This window comes from Lithobates pipiens, unplaced genomic scaffold (genome assembly GCF_037356315.1).
Source record: "Lithobates pipiens isolate NorthernLeopardFrog02 unplaced genomic scaffold, aLitPip1_a1.2 Scaffold_19, whole genome shotgun sequence".
Lineage (NCBI taxonomy): Eukaryota > Metazoa > Chordata > Amphibia > Anura > Ranidae > Lithobates > Lithobates pipiens.
Genome location: NW_027507764.1, coordinates 64,357,991 through 64,370,202, shown reverse-complemented (window position 1 = coordinate 64,370,202; position 12,212 = coordinate 64,357,991).

Genomic DNA, 12,212 nt, shown 5'->3' with positions numbered 1-12,212 from the left:
AGATTGGCTGACTTTTCACTTTCTCAATTAGATCTCTAATTCTTTGCACAGCGGTGTCAGTCTAAGCCCTTGTACACACGGGCGGAGAATCCGTCAGAATGTGTCCTATCAAACCGTGTTGTCGGATAATCCGACTGTGTGTGGTATGCATCGGATTGATTCCGTCGGAATATCTGTCGGACCCAATTTTCCAACTTGTTGGAAATATTTTCCGACCAACTGTTTTCGATCGGACATACTCCGATCATGTGTAGAGAATTTTGATCGGACAAAGTGCCACGCATGCTCAGATCAAATTCCTACATCAAAGCTATTGGCTACTAGCCTGAACGTAGTCCCATCGTAACGAAATTACTTCATCACGTTCCGAATGATCGGATTTTTCGACAACTTAGTCCGACCGTGTGTATGCAACAGTTTCGGACAAGATCCCACTGGCAAAATCCGTCGGACAAAATCCGACGGATTTGGTTGTCGAAATCTCCGACCGTGTGTACAGGGGCTCAGGCCTCTTGCACACCATACTCCTGTTTGAGCATCTACTTTTCCAGACTTTTTTTTAATGTATATTTACGCACATATGCGTTTGCACAAAAGCACGAAAACATATTCTCGCATTCTTGTTCTGCATAATATGTAAATGGACATTTGCGCACATGAGGGGTAAATTACTGACCAAAAATGCAGGTTTTTTTTGTTTTTTTTAAACTGAAGAATGCACAGCTCTTTTTTACGTGTCTGTGTGAATAGGCATATTACAATTAATGGGTTGTATTTTAGATCAGTAAAACAAAATAAAAAACTAAAGCTGTACTGAGCTCATTCAAGCTGCAGTGTGCAAGAGGCCTTTCTCTGTAAACATGCTAGCATAGGGGTGACCTCCTTGGTGTGCTGCTCCTGTAACCTCCCTGGCGGGATGATTATGTCAGATTTTTACGTCTCAAAGCGGTACAATTGTTTTTGCATAGAAATTTGGTGTTTTATATTGTAGGCCTGTAATTCTTAGAAATAACACACAAATCTGTCCAAACCAGAGTCTAGCAGACATCCCGGGTATGATAAAGTTTGAAACACAAAATCATAAATTATAATAAAAAAAACAACTATAAATAATTATAAAAAAATAATAATATAATAATAATAAATTTAATTTCCTCACAAATCGCTATCGCTCAATTCTGCGAGTGATTCTAATTTACTATCGCTGTTTTCTAGCTGGTCTAAAAGCACTTTTGACGTAAAGGGACACTTTTTGGTTGCTATGGACAATCTGCAGTTTCCAGGCAGAAAGAACAGTATATATAATATAAAACTGCATGCACGGCACTGAACAAAGCACTAGGGACAAAAGGGATGATTTGATACAGAAATGTAATCTGTAAGATTAGTATACTGTATGTGTTATGTTTTTTGTACTTCTTGAATTTGATGCCGGGCTCCGCCCCCATGCGTCACAACGCTCACAGGGAACAGAGCCCGGCACAAAGCGCATCGGGAGAATGATCTGGCGGGGGACACAGCAGAGGGACATCGCAGGATCCTGGTGACAAGGTAAGTAACCTGGACCAGGATTCTGCAATGCAATCCCCTGTGGCTCGAGGTTACCGCTAATGGTAGTGAAATGTAACCCCCGAGCCAATCTCGGGAATACCGCCAGGAGGGTTAAGCCCCATACACGCTATAACATTTTCTGCAGATTTTTGTGTTCAGATTTACCAAAACCATATAATATGAGGTCAGACCTTAAGAGTTTCAATTTGTATACAATCAGGGAGGCCCTTGCACTACATGGTTTTGGTAAATCTGAAGACAAAAATCTGCAGAAAATCTGATAGTGTCTATGGGTTCTTAGTGTCCAGTTAAAGGCAGAGGTGGCTCCTGTATCAGTCTGCTTTACTTGACTGCAGTGTAATGTGAAGGGGGGAATCCAGTATTTGGCTGTGCTGTCTGGCAGGGGTGACTGCATTACAGTTCTGGCTGATTAATTTGGAAGATTAATATATATATATATTAGTTGTAAAAGTATTGGTTTGCTTGAGTTCATCTTTAACAGTTTCATTTTGCTGGGATGTCACTGGTTGCTGCTCATGGTCATTGCAGTTAATTTAAATATGCCCTATTTTACAGTCATTGTGGGTATATATATATATATCAGGATTTCAGGCAGTGAAGGGACATCTCTTGAACACTTTGAATATTCTGATACTTTCGGATAATTGCAACAGATTGGAACTTATTGGAATTTACTGGTGAAAATTTAAAAGTGTAAAAAGGGAGGTATTGCCCATAGTAATCAAATTGCATGTTTTATTGTATTGCTGTTGGTTAGAGAGCAGACAATTAACCGCTTGCCGACCAGCTGCCACAGTTATACGAATCGCCGTCACGTTACATTGGTAACATATTCGGCTACTAGGGGACGCATGTGTGCCACCGGAGGCACGTGCCCACTGCTCGCCCACGGATCCGATGCAAGTGCCCGGCGGTCGTGATCACTGCTGGGCTTCTGCGATCGCTGGGGGCACACCGAGAACCTGGGATCTGTGTGTGTAAACACACAGTTTCTGGTTCTCTGAGGGGAGAACAGACAGATCATCTGTTCATACAGAGTATGAACAGCGATCTGTCATCTCCTCTGCACAGTCCCCTCCCCCTTCAGTTAGAACACACACTAGGGAACACATTTAACCCCTTGATCACCCCCTAGTGACTAACCCCTTCACTGCCAGTGACATTTTTACAGTAATCAATGCATTTTTATTGCACTGATCACTGTAAAAATGCCAATGGTCCCAAAAATGTGTCAAAATTGTCCGATATGTCCGCCATAATGTTGCAGTCCCGATAAAAATCGCAGATTGCTGCCATTACTAGTAAAAAAAAAATGTATAAAAAAAATTATAAAAATGCCATAAAACTATCCCCTATTTTGTGTAGACGCTATAACTTTTGCGCAAACGAATCAATATATGCTTATCGCAATTTTTTTTTTTTTTTACCAAAAATATGTATAAGAATACATATTGGCCCAAACTGAGGAAAAAAATAGTTTTTTTTATATATTTTTGGGGGATATTTATTATAGCAAAAAGTAAAAAATATAGCATTTTTTCAAAATTGTCACTTTTTTTTTGTTTATAGTGCAAAAAATTAAAACCGCAGAGGTGATCAAATACCACCAAAAGAAAGCTCCATTTGTGGGAAAAAAAGGAACTCAATTTTGTTTGGGTGCAACTTTGCACAACCGTGCAATTGTTAGTTAAAGCGACGCAGTGCCAAATCGCAAAAAGTGCTCTGGCCAGGAAGGGGGTAAAATCTTCCAGGGCTGAAGCAGGTAAGCTTGACTGGTTGCTATTGGTAACAACCACAGCTATTTCTTACCATGGTTGCCAAGTGTCCCTTTTTATGTATTAGTATGCATACCAAGGGGGTAGGTAATGCTGGCCATATACGGTTAAAAAGGAGGTAAATGGAGAAATTACCCCGCCCCCCCCCCCCCCCCGCCCCACCAGGGTGTTGCATTCTGACAGTGGCAACCCAGTGGCAGCTACTGATCAAGGAAAATTTTCCAACATTAATTCCAAATATCCAACATTAATTCAACAGAAGTCAATTATAAAATTAACTTCTGCCAAGTGGTGGAGCGCACACACTGATCAAAACGTGGCTGATCTCTGCCAGACTGGCCAATCATTGTACGGCTAGCTTTAGTTGAATTTGATTGGATTTTTGGATCCTGTTCTTGGACTGCTCACACATGTGGGTGTTTTTGTTTTTTCTTGATTTTGTTTTTTAATGAAAGCATAGGGGTAGATTTACTAAAACTGGTGCACTCAACCTCAACTTGTTCAATTAAGCTTTGGCAATAAAACCTGGAAGCTGATTGGTTTCTATTCAGAGTTGCACCAGATTTTGCGTGCTCCAGCTTTAGTAAATAACCCCCATAGACTTTTAATCAAGATCAATTTCTAAGATATGTATGGATAGTGTCATTCTGAATTGGTATATTGTGAAACTTCTATTTCACTGCATACAAGAATGGCAATACATGGAATTTTTTTTTTTTTTTTTTTTTGTGATCAGCAGGTAAAATGCAATTCATGCAATCTGGTGCTCTTCCCATATTTGGTGAAGTGGCTCTGCAGCTTACGCACGTTTTTGGAAATGTGTGCAAACTAAACCCCTGTTTTTAATGCCGCGTACACACGACCGGACTTTTCGAGGGACTAGGTCCGACAGACTTTCGACGGAGTTCTGACAGAGTTCTGACGGACTTGGCCACACACAATCACACCAAAGTCCGACAGATTCGAACGTGATGACGTACGACCGGACTAGAATAAGGAAGTTCATAGCCAGTAGCCAATAGCTGCCCTTGCGTCGGTTTTTGTCCATCGGACTAGCATACACATGAGCGGATTTCTCGGTAGGAACTGGGTCCGGCAGAGTTCCAGCAGAAAAATTTGAAACAGGTTCCATTTCTAAAGTCTGTCAGATTTTTGCAAATCTAAAGTCCGCTGTAGCCCACACACGATCGAATGATCTGCCGGAATTGTTCCGTCGGACCTTTGATGTCGAAAAGTCTGCTCGTGTGTACGGGGCATTACGCATACTGTTAGACAGGATAATTTGGTTGGTTGCAGGCTGGTCGGTAAGTTGAGCTGGGAAGTTTATTTGGTGTTGTTTTACATGCGTCGCCCTTCCATGTGATCCTTGCTTCAAAGGCCAGTTATAGATGTGGGCAGTGGCCATTTGTTGATAGTGTGCAAAATCAAAACTTGCTTAAAGTAAAGCTGGCCATACACTTTGTAAATGTTTCCTGGTTAGGCAGGCCATACACAGTGCACATTTCTTTCCTGCAACCATGGATTGCAGGAAAGACATTTGCTTGATTTCCCCATCAATACAAACAGTGCTGACAGGGAAACCCCTCCTACCGAGCCATTGTCATTGTTCCCCGTTAGGAGGGAGAAGGCAATGATTATCCTTAGTGGCTATAACAGCTGCTAGTGATAATCACAAGAGAATCCGGCAGGTTGGTTGTACCCAAGTTGATTGATTGATCAACTTGGTACATTTAGCCTGCCCATTAATGGTTTGAATCTCGACCGGTTCCTGCTGAACCAGCCGAGATTTGAAGCGCATTTGGCCAGCCTCACCGATGAAGAGGCAGGCATTTTCCCAGATGGTGGTTCTTCTGGTTGCCTCGCATCTGATAACCTTTGATTGAGAAGCCAGGGGGGAAATTGTCTTTTAAACAGTGGCAGCCTCCAATCAGATGCAACCTATATTTGGGTATTTTGACAGCTAGCAGGGCCACCTGTCAAAATACAGTAGGCACAGTGGAAGAGTCGTCAATTGGATTGTGTAGTTGGTCAGATTCTTTTTTGTTTAGCCAACAAGCTGGCTATGCAAGTTGTAGTCTATACTACAACTAGATAATGTAGGGTTTTGGGCTGGCCATAGACGAAGATGAAGAAAAATTTGCACAAGTCCTCCATCAACACAGACAGTGCTGTTAGGCTTCATTGGCTGTTATTGTGCTGCCAGTCAGCCAACCCACCCATGTCTTATGTTTGTGGCAGCCTGAGGGAACCCACTTGGCACCCTGGTTGCTCTAGTCCATGACAAATGCCTCTGGATGCTGCTAATATCCTAGAGAAGCAAAATGTATCAATAGATAACATGTATATCTAATCTAAATTGGGGTGTGCGTTGTCTAATATTTGAGTTCCATAAAGTGAAGCTGTCATGTCCCACAAACCAACGTTGTCTGAAGGTACCCATGTTTATCATCCAGTCAATTCCCGATGGAACCCCTGAATTTCATACCCAGGTAATGCACAGGTTCTTGACGTTTCTACAAATCAGCAGAAGTCCCCACCCCCTACCCTTTAATAGTTTACTGCCACAGCATCAGCTCTGCCTCATTGCTCCTCAGTCTGTGGCCCAATCTTACAGCTCAGGTCAATAAAATGTATATATAAGAAATGTAAGTTGCTCACAAACCCGGGCAATAAAAACAAAAACCAAAGAAAATTCCCACCTCCACTTACCGACCACCCTGCAGTCAATAAAATTATCCTGTCTAACAGTATGCATTAAAAACAGGGGTTTCATTTGCACACATTTGCAAATACATGTGTAAGCTACAGAGCCACTTCATGACCCCCCAGTATTTTCTGCAGTCCTAACTCAAAATTTTGAGAGCCTCCATAGTAGAAGCAAATGCATTATAATGGATAAGCAATAAAAACTGAGTCTATGATGGGATTGTACATAAGCAAAGGTTACTTTCTGTCAAAATTATCAGTACTGACAAATCACATCAATATATTATAGGGTTGCACGGATACGGATACTAGTATTAGTATGGGTGCCGATACTGAGCATTTGCAGGAGTACTTGTACTCTGCAAATGCTCCAATGCTTAATCCGATACCTCCTGGAAGTGGGCAGAGAGAAGACAGAGGGAGGCAGTGTGCCTTTGTTTTATCAGATTACCGCGTTCCACCATGCGTTCCACAGCATGATGCGTTCGACACACTTTATGATGTGATGGGTAGCGGTATTCTGATAGAGCAACCAGCAGATTTGAACGAATGCACATGCACAAGCCGGCTGGGCCAGGATCACGCACCAATGACAATTACAGATCAGATTTTTATAGAGCCCATCAGATTCTTGTACCAATTACAACAACCCATTCAAACATCTTATTACACCCAGCTATGTCTTGAGTTTCAAAGTCATTTTAGCAAGTGTTGCCTTTCAGTGCCCATCAGTGCCACCTATTATTGCCCATAAGTGCCCCCTATCAGTGCCCATCAGTCAGTGCTACCTATCAGTGCCCATCAGTGCTGCCTATCAGCGCCCATCAGTGCTGCATATTAGTGCCTCCTCATTAGTGCTACCTCATCAGTGCCCTTCATTGCCACCTCATCAGTGCCACCTATCAGTGCCCATCAGTCATTGCTGCCTATCAGTGCCATCTATCAGTGCCCATCATTGCTGCCTATCAGTGCCCATCAGTGCTGCACATTAGTGCCGCCTCATCAGTGCCCATCATTGCCACCTCATTAGTGCCACCTATCAGTGCCTAACAGTGCTGCATAAGAAGATGTCATTAGCTTGTATTGTGCTTTGAAATCTGTCACATGACATTAAAAAAAAGTATCGGTAATTTAAAAAAAGTATTGGTACTTGTACTCGGTCTTAAAAAAGTGGTATTGGTGCAACCTTAATATATTATTTATTTATTATAGGTATTTATGTAGCGCTGACAATTTACGCAGCACTTTAGATACAGGCAGTCCTCGGATGTCCTAAATCCTAAACTTCTGTAGGTTTGTTCTGAAGTTGGATTTGTATGTAAATTGGAACAGGTACATTTTTTAAGTGTTAATACAGCCCAGAGAATATTTTTCATTTTGGATAGCATAGCTTAGCATAGCATAGGATAGATAGCACTGGTCATGCAGAAATGTGGGATTACTGACAGGTCTGCCAGACAGTAGGTGGTAGGATGCGGTGAGCAACAAGATGGCCGCCTGGCGGTCTCCAGGACCAGTGTGACATCACGCTGCCTCCGTTCTTAAGTATGATTTGTATGTAAGTCAAATGTCTGTAACCTATATGAATGGGTAATGGATATCGGGTACATCGTACCCCTACCCATTTACCAATAAAGCAGTGAAATGTAAAAAAAAAAAATAATAGAGCTAGTTTTTGACAAGTCCTTCATTTTAAAAATAGCTCAGAGCCATCTTCTCCCCGAGCCATATTCTCCCTGAGTCGTCTTCTCCCCAAGCCGTCTTCTCCCAGAGCTGTCTTCCCCCGCGCAACTGTCTTCTTTCTCGCCGCCGATGTCTTCTTCTGCTGCCAGTTACCCGCTAAAAGCAAAAAAAGGCTGCTCTTGTCCTGATCCTGTCTTCCTCTATCGTTACATCCCCCGCTGTCTGACATCTCTTATATAGCCATGGGGCATGGCCATCTGATAACATTACCCAACCCAGGCTTATTTTTTACATTTCACAGCTTTTTTGGTGAATGCATAGTCGTATGTACCCGATACCCATTCACATGGGGGTGCGGGATCTGGGGGTCCCCTTGTTAAAGGGGGCTTCCAGATTTCGATAAGCCCCCCCGCCCGCAGACCCCAACAAACACTGGCCAGGGTTGTTGGGAAGAGGCCCTTGTCCCTATCAACATGAGGACAAGGTGCTTTGGGGTGGGCGGCGCAGAGCACCCACCCCCCCCATTTTGAGGGCATGCGGTCTGGGAAAGTTCAGGTGGGGGGGTGCTCGCCTGTCCCCTCCCTTTCCTGACATACTGGGCTGCATGCTCAGATAAGGGTCTGGTATGGATTTTGGGGGGGACCCCCACATCATTCTTTTTTTTTAATGTTGGCGTGGAGGTGTTCCCTCCTAATCCATACCAGACTTCGGTCTGGTATGGTCTTTGGGGGGGGGGCCCCATGCCGTTTTTCTCGTGAATTTTGTTTAGCCGGCTGGGAAGCCCGCTGACAGCTGATGACTCATCGGTTGTTAAAGATGCTGCAACCGGCTTCCTGGCCCGCTCCTTAGCAACCAGCTATATACAGTGAATGTAAAAAAAAACTCAAATTTCAAAATGTAAATCGTGGCAAAATTGCGGTAAAATTATTTTGGATGCAGGTCCATTAAAGTCTATTTCATACAAAATGCTGCATTTTGCGGGAAAAAAGTCCCCGACCCTTTCCAAAAATGCAGAGGCACAAAAATGCATTGATGTGAACGTGTTCCATAGGAACCCATGTTAAAAAAATCCCATGCATTTCTGCAAAAGGCAAAAAGCATCAAAAAATGCATTAGTGTGAATCAAGCCTTAAAGGACTGCTCCCCTTTATAGTACATAATCAGACGTTTTTGTTTCATAGCTGGCTTTCTTATGGCAGCATTCTGTGTATTGTTAAAAAAAAAGATACGTAAATTGGTAAAACAATTTGGGAACGAACAGGAAAATCTAAAACCACGTAGATTAAAAATCAGGCCACACCCACACTGGCGTCACCTATATCACCTGCATCAATCCATATATCTAAGCTATACTGAGTAGAAACTGCCCAACATTGTCCCTTTAAGCATCCAGACCCAGAAAAGAGGCCAATGAGTCAGAGGCGGCCAATGTGCTTCTAATTATGGGCTAACCCTAATTTGCAGGGGTTTCCTCCACTGGGGAGATTCTCCAGTGAGATCATAATGGGATAATAGAACATTTACCAGGTTCTCCAGTAGCTGAAAATTAAAATGTCATTGAATCAAATTCTGTAAATGGAAGCTTAAGAAATTGAATAGTATTCCTGTTTGCTACTCTTCTGGAATCGGATGTGCTCAAGGAATGCAGGTTGTCTGGTCGTGATCAGTCACTGAGCAATTTACAGGATGTACAAGGAAACAATAAATGATAAGCAACGTTCTGAAAAGAAAATATAACAATCCATGAGGAATATCTAATTCACAGTTACAGTGAATGTGTTACTTAAAGTAGTATACATATACCCAGTGAAGTGATTGGTCTCAGGTGATACACAGAGATGAAACAAATCCTCCTACATACGTTGTACCTTTTTATCTGCAGTCTTCTCTCCTCTATAGCCGTTTAAAATGCTGAATTTATGAAGCTGGTCTGAGAGTTAAAAAAAAAAAGGGGGGCAGAGAGCTGCAATTATACTCTGCAGAGTTCAGTGAGAAGAGCTCTGAGAGCTGATTGGAGGGAAAAGACACACCCCCCTCCACACAGGACCATAGCCGAGGCTGTCAATGGGGTGGAGATCCCTCCCCATCACCATTTTTCTTTTGGTGTCATGAAAACTTGTCAGAAGTGATTTATGGAGATAGCAGAGGAACAAAGCAGAAAACAGAAATGACACCTAGTGCTCTGGATTGAGACAAACACATACTATAGAGGGATATGCTTTGTTCATAATTCATGTCTGAGGTTTACAACTACTTTAAACTACAAATTGTTGCTAATATGAACCTAGTTCCACCAACAAAAAAAAAGTAGTTTTGGATAAAGTGGGGTAGAATTAAAGGTAAACTCTTGACATATATGAAAAACTAAATTTTGCAGCTCTGTAATCTTTGATAAGTCATTATTAATATATTGTGTCTATATGACAGCATATGGATGGGGTTGTGTCACAGTATGGGGGGGGGGGGGGGGGGGGTGCTGTGCAGTGGGTTACGGAGACCCTGCAGGAAAACTAGTGGTCCTGTAAGGCAGTGGTCATCAACCCTGTCCTCAGGGCCCACTAACAGGCCAGGTTTGCAAGATAACTGAAATACATGACAGGTATGTACTTATGTAGGTATATCTTTTGCTGCTCGTTGATTGCAGTATTCTAGTCTGCATCTCCCCAAGGTAATACATAAAACCTGGCCTGTTAGTGGGCCCTGAGGACGGGGTTGATGACCACTGCTGTAAGGGATTATGTTTTCCAGAAGATGCTGGGGGGATGTGTTGGAGTTTGGGGACACTATGGAGGGCTGGAGGCTCTGCAGCAGGCTTGGGGGGGGGGGGGGGGACTGTGCAAGCTGAATGCTCTCAGAGGACTTGGGGGCACTACTGGGGTTTGGGGACACTATGAAGGGCTAGGGGCTCTGCAGCAGGCTTGAGGGGGGAACTGTGCAAGTTGAATGTTCTAAGAGGAATTGGGGGCACTGAGGACCACTATGGGAAGTTGGGAGACACAATTGATGCTGGCAGGCACTGTGGGAGGTTAAGAGTTTTGCAGCTGGTTGGAGGCTTAAGAGAAGAGAGGCCGCAACCCAATGATTGCAAACCATTGTTCCTGAGAGCCGACAGCCCATGATGCAAGCTCCTTTTACCACCCATGTATACATTGTGTCCACTCAAGGCGACTAGCTTGGTGAAGACTTTTTCTGAGCCCTTTGCTGCAAGAAGTGTAGGTTTTGCAGCTGTGGTCAAAGATGTTGGGCAGATATACAGAAAAAAAAAAAAGCGCAAAGGACTAGTTCCTTACCAGATGAAATTTTATTGAAAATGAAAAAGATAATGAGTGCATACTCATACTAGCCAAAGGCTAAAACAGCAATATAGACCAGACCCAAGTGACCCTGGCATCACCAAGACTCCCCAGCAAATGCATTTCAAAGAACAAGCCCTCTTCATCAGAGCATAGCCAGTTTGTATGTCACATCTCTTCTTAAATACATCCTTATTCTTAAAAGCACCCCCCATGCCTTTCCTAAAGGGGAGAAACCAATACACCAAAAATCAGTGATCATTGACCCTGTTCATTCATAATTGTCACTGAGCATTGCAAACTGTGTTGACGATGCTTCAGTTTATGAATGGAGGGGAGCCTCTGTTTCCTCTCCATTCATCTCCAGTGCAGCTGAGGCTGCAGAGAAAGGGACTGGGGGAATCTGTGTCCTCAGTCCCTTTCCCTGTCTCAAAAGGGAGAAGTCGAAAAATAAAGAATTGCAATAAATAACTATTTAAAAGGTCAAATTGTAGAAATAATTAAAAATATAATAAAAAACATACTAACACCCCCCCCCCCCCCCAAAAAAAAAAAAAAAAAAAGAAAGCATTGTAAAAAATAAAATTGCAAATAAAAATAAAAAACTACTAACACAGTCCACGTGCCATCAGTGCTGCATATTAGTGCCACTGTCACATTAAAAAAAATATCGGTATCGGCGAGGACTTGAAAAAAAGGTATCGGTACTTGTACTCAGTCTTAAAAAAAGTGGTATCGGTGCAACCCTAGTAAGATAGAGTAGGCTTAGAATGGGGGTGGGAATAGGTTTAGAGTTAGTTAGGTTTTGCCTTTACTTCTACTTTAACTTCTTTCCTTTATTTTTCTTGCTGATATTTTTAAATCGATTTTTATGTAAACTTTTTCAATTTGTGTTTGTTCATGTTTGTAGCACCATAAAAAAATTGTACCAAAAACATCATTCTAGTGTCTTTATAAAAGGGACAAATCACAGAATAATTTTTTTTTAACCTAAAAGCGGTAGTAAAGCCGCTGAGTTTTTTATTTATTTTTCCATACCTGCAAGGGAAAAGGCATAATGAGCTAGTATGCACCGCATACTAGATAATTATGAAATACTTACCTTATAACGAGGCCCTGACATCTCGCCCGATGCACGCTGAGGGAGTTGACATGTTCCCTTGGCGTGTCTTCCGGGTATCGC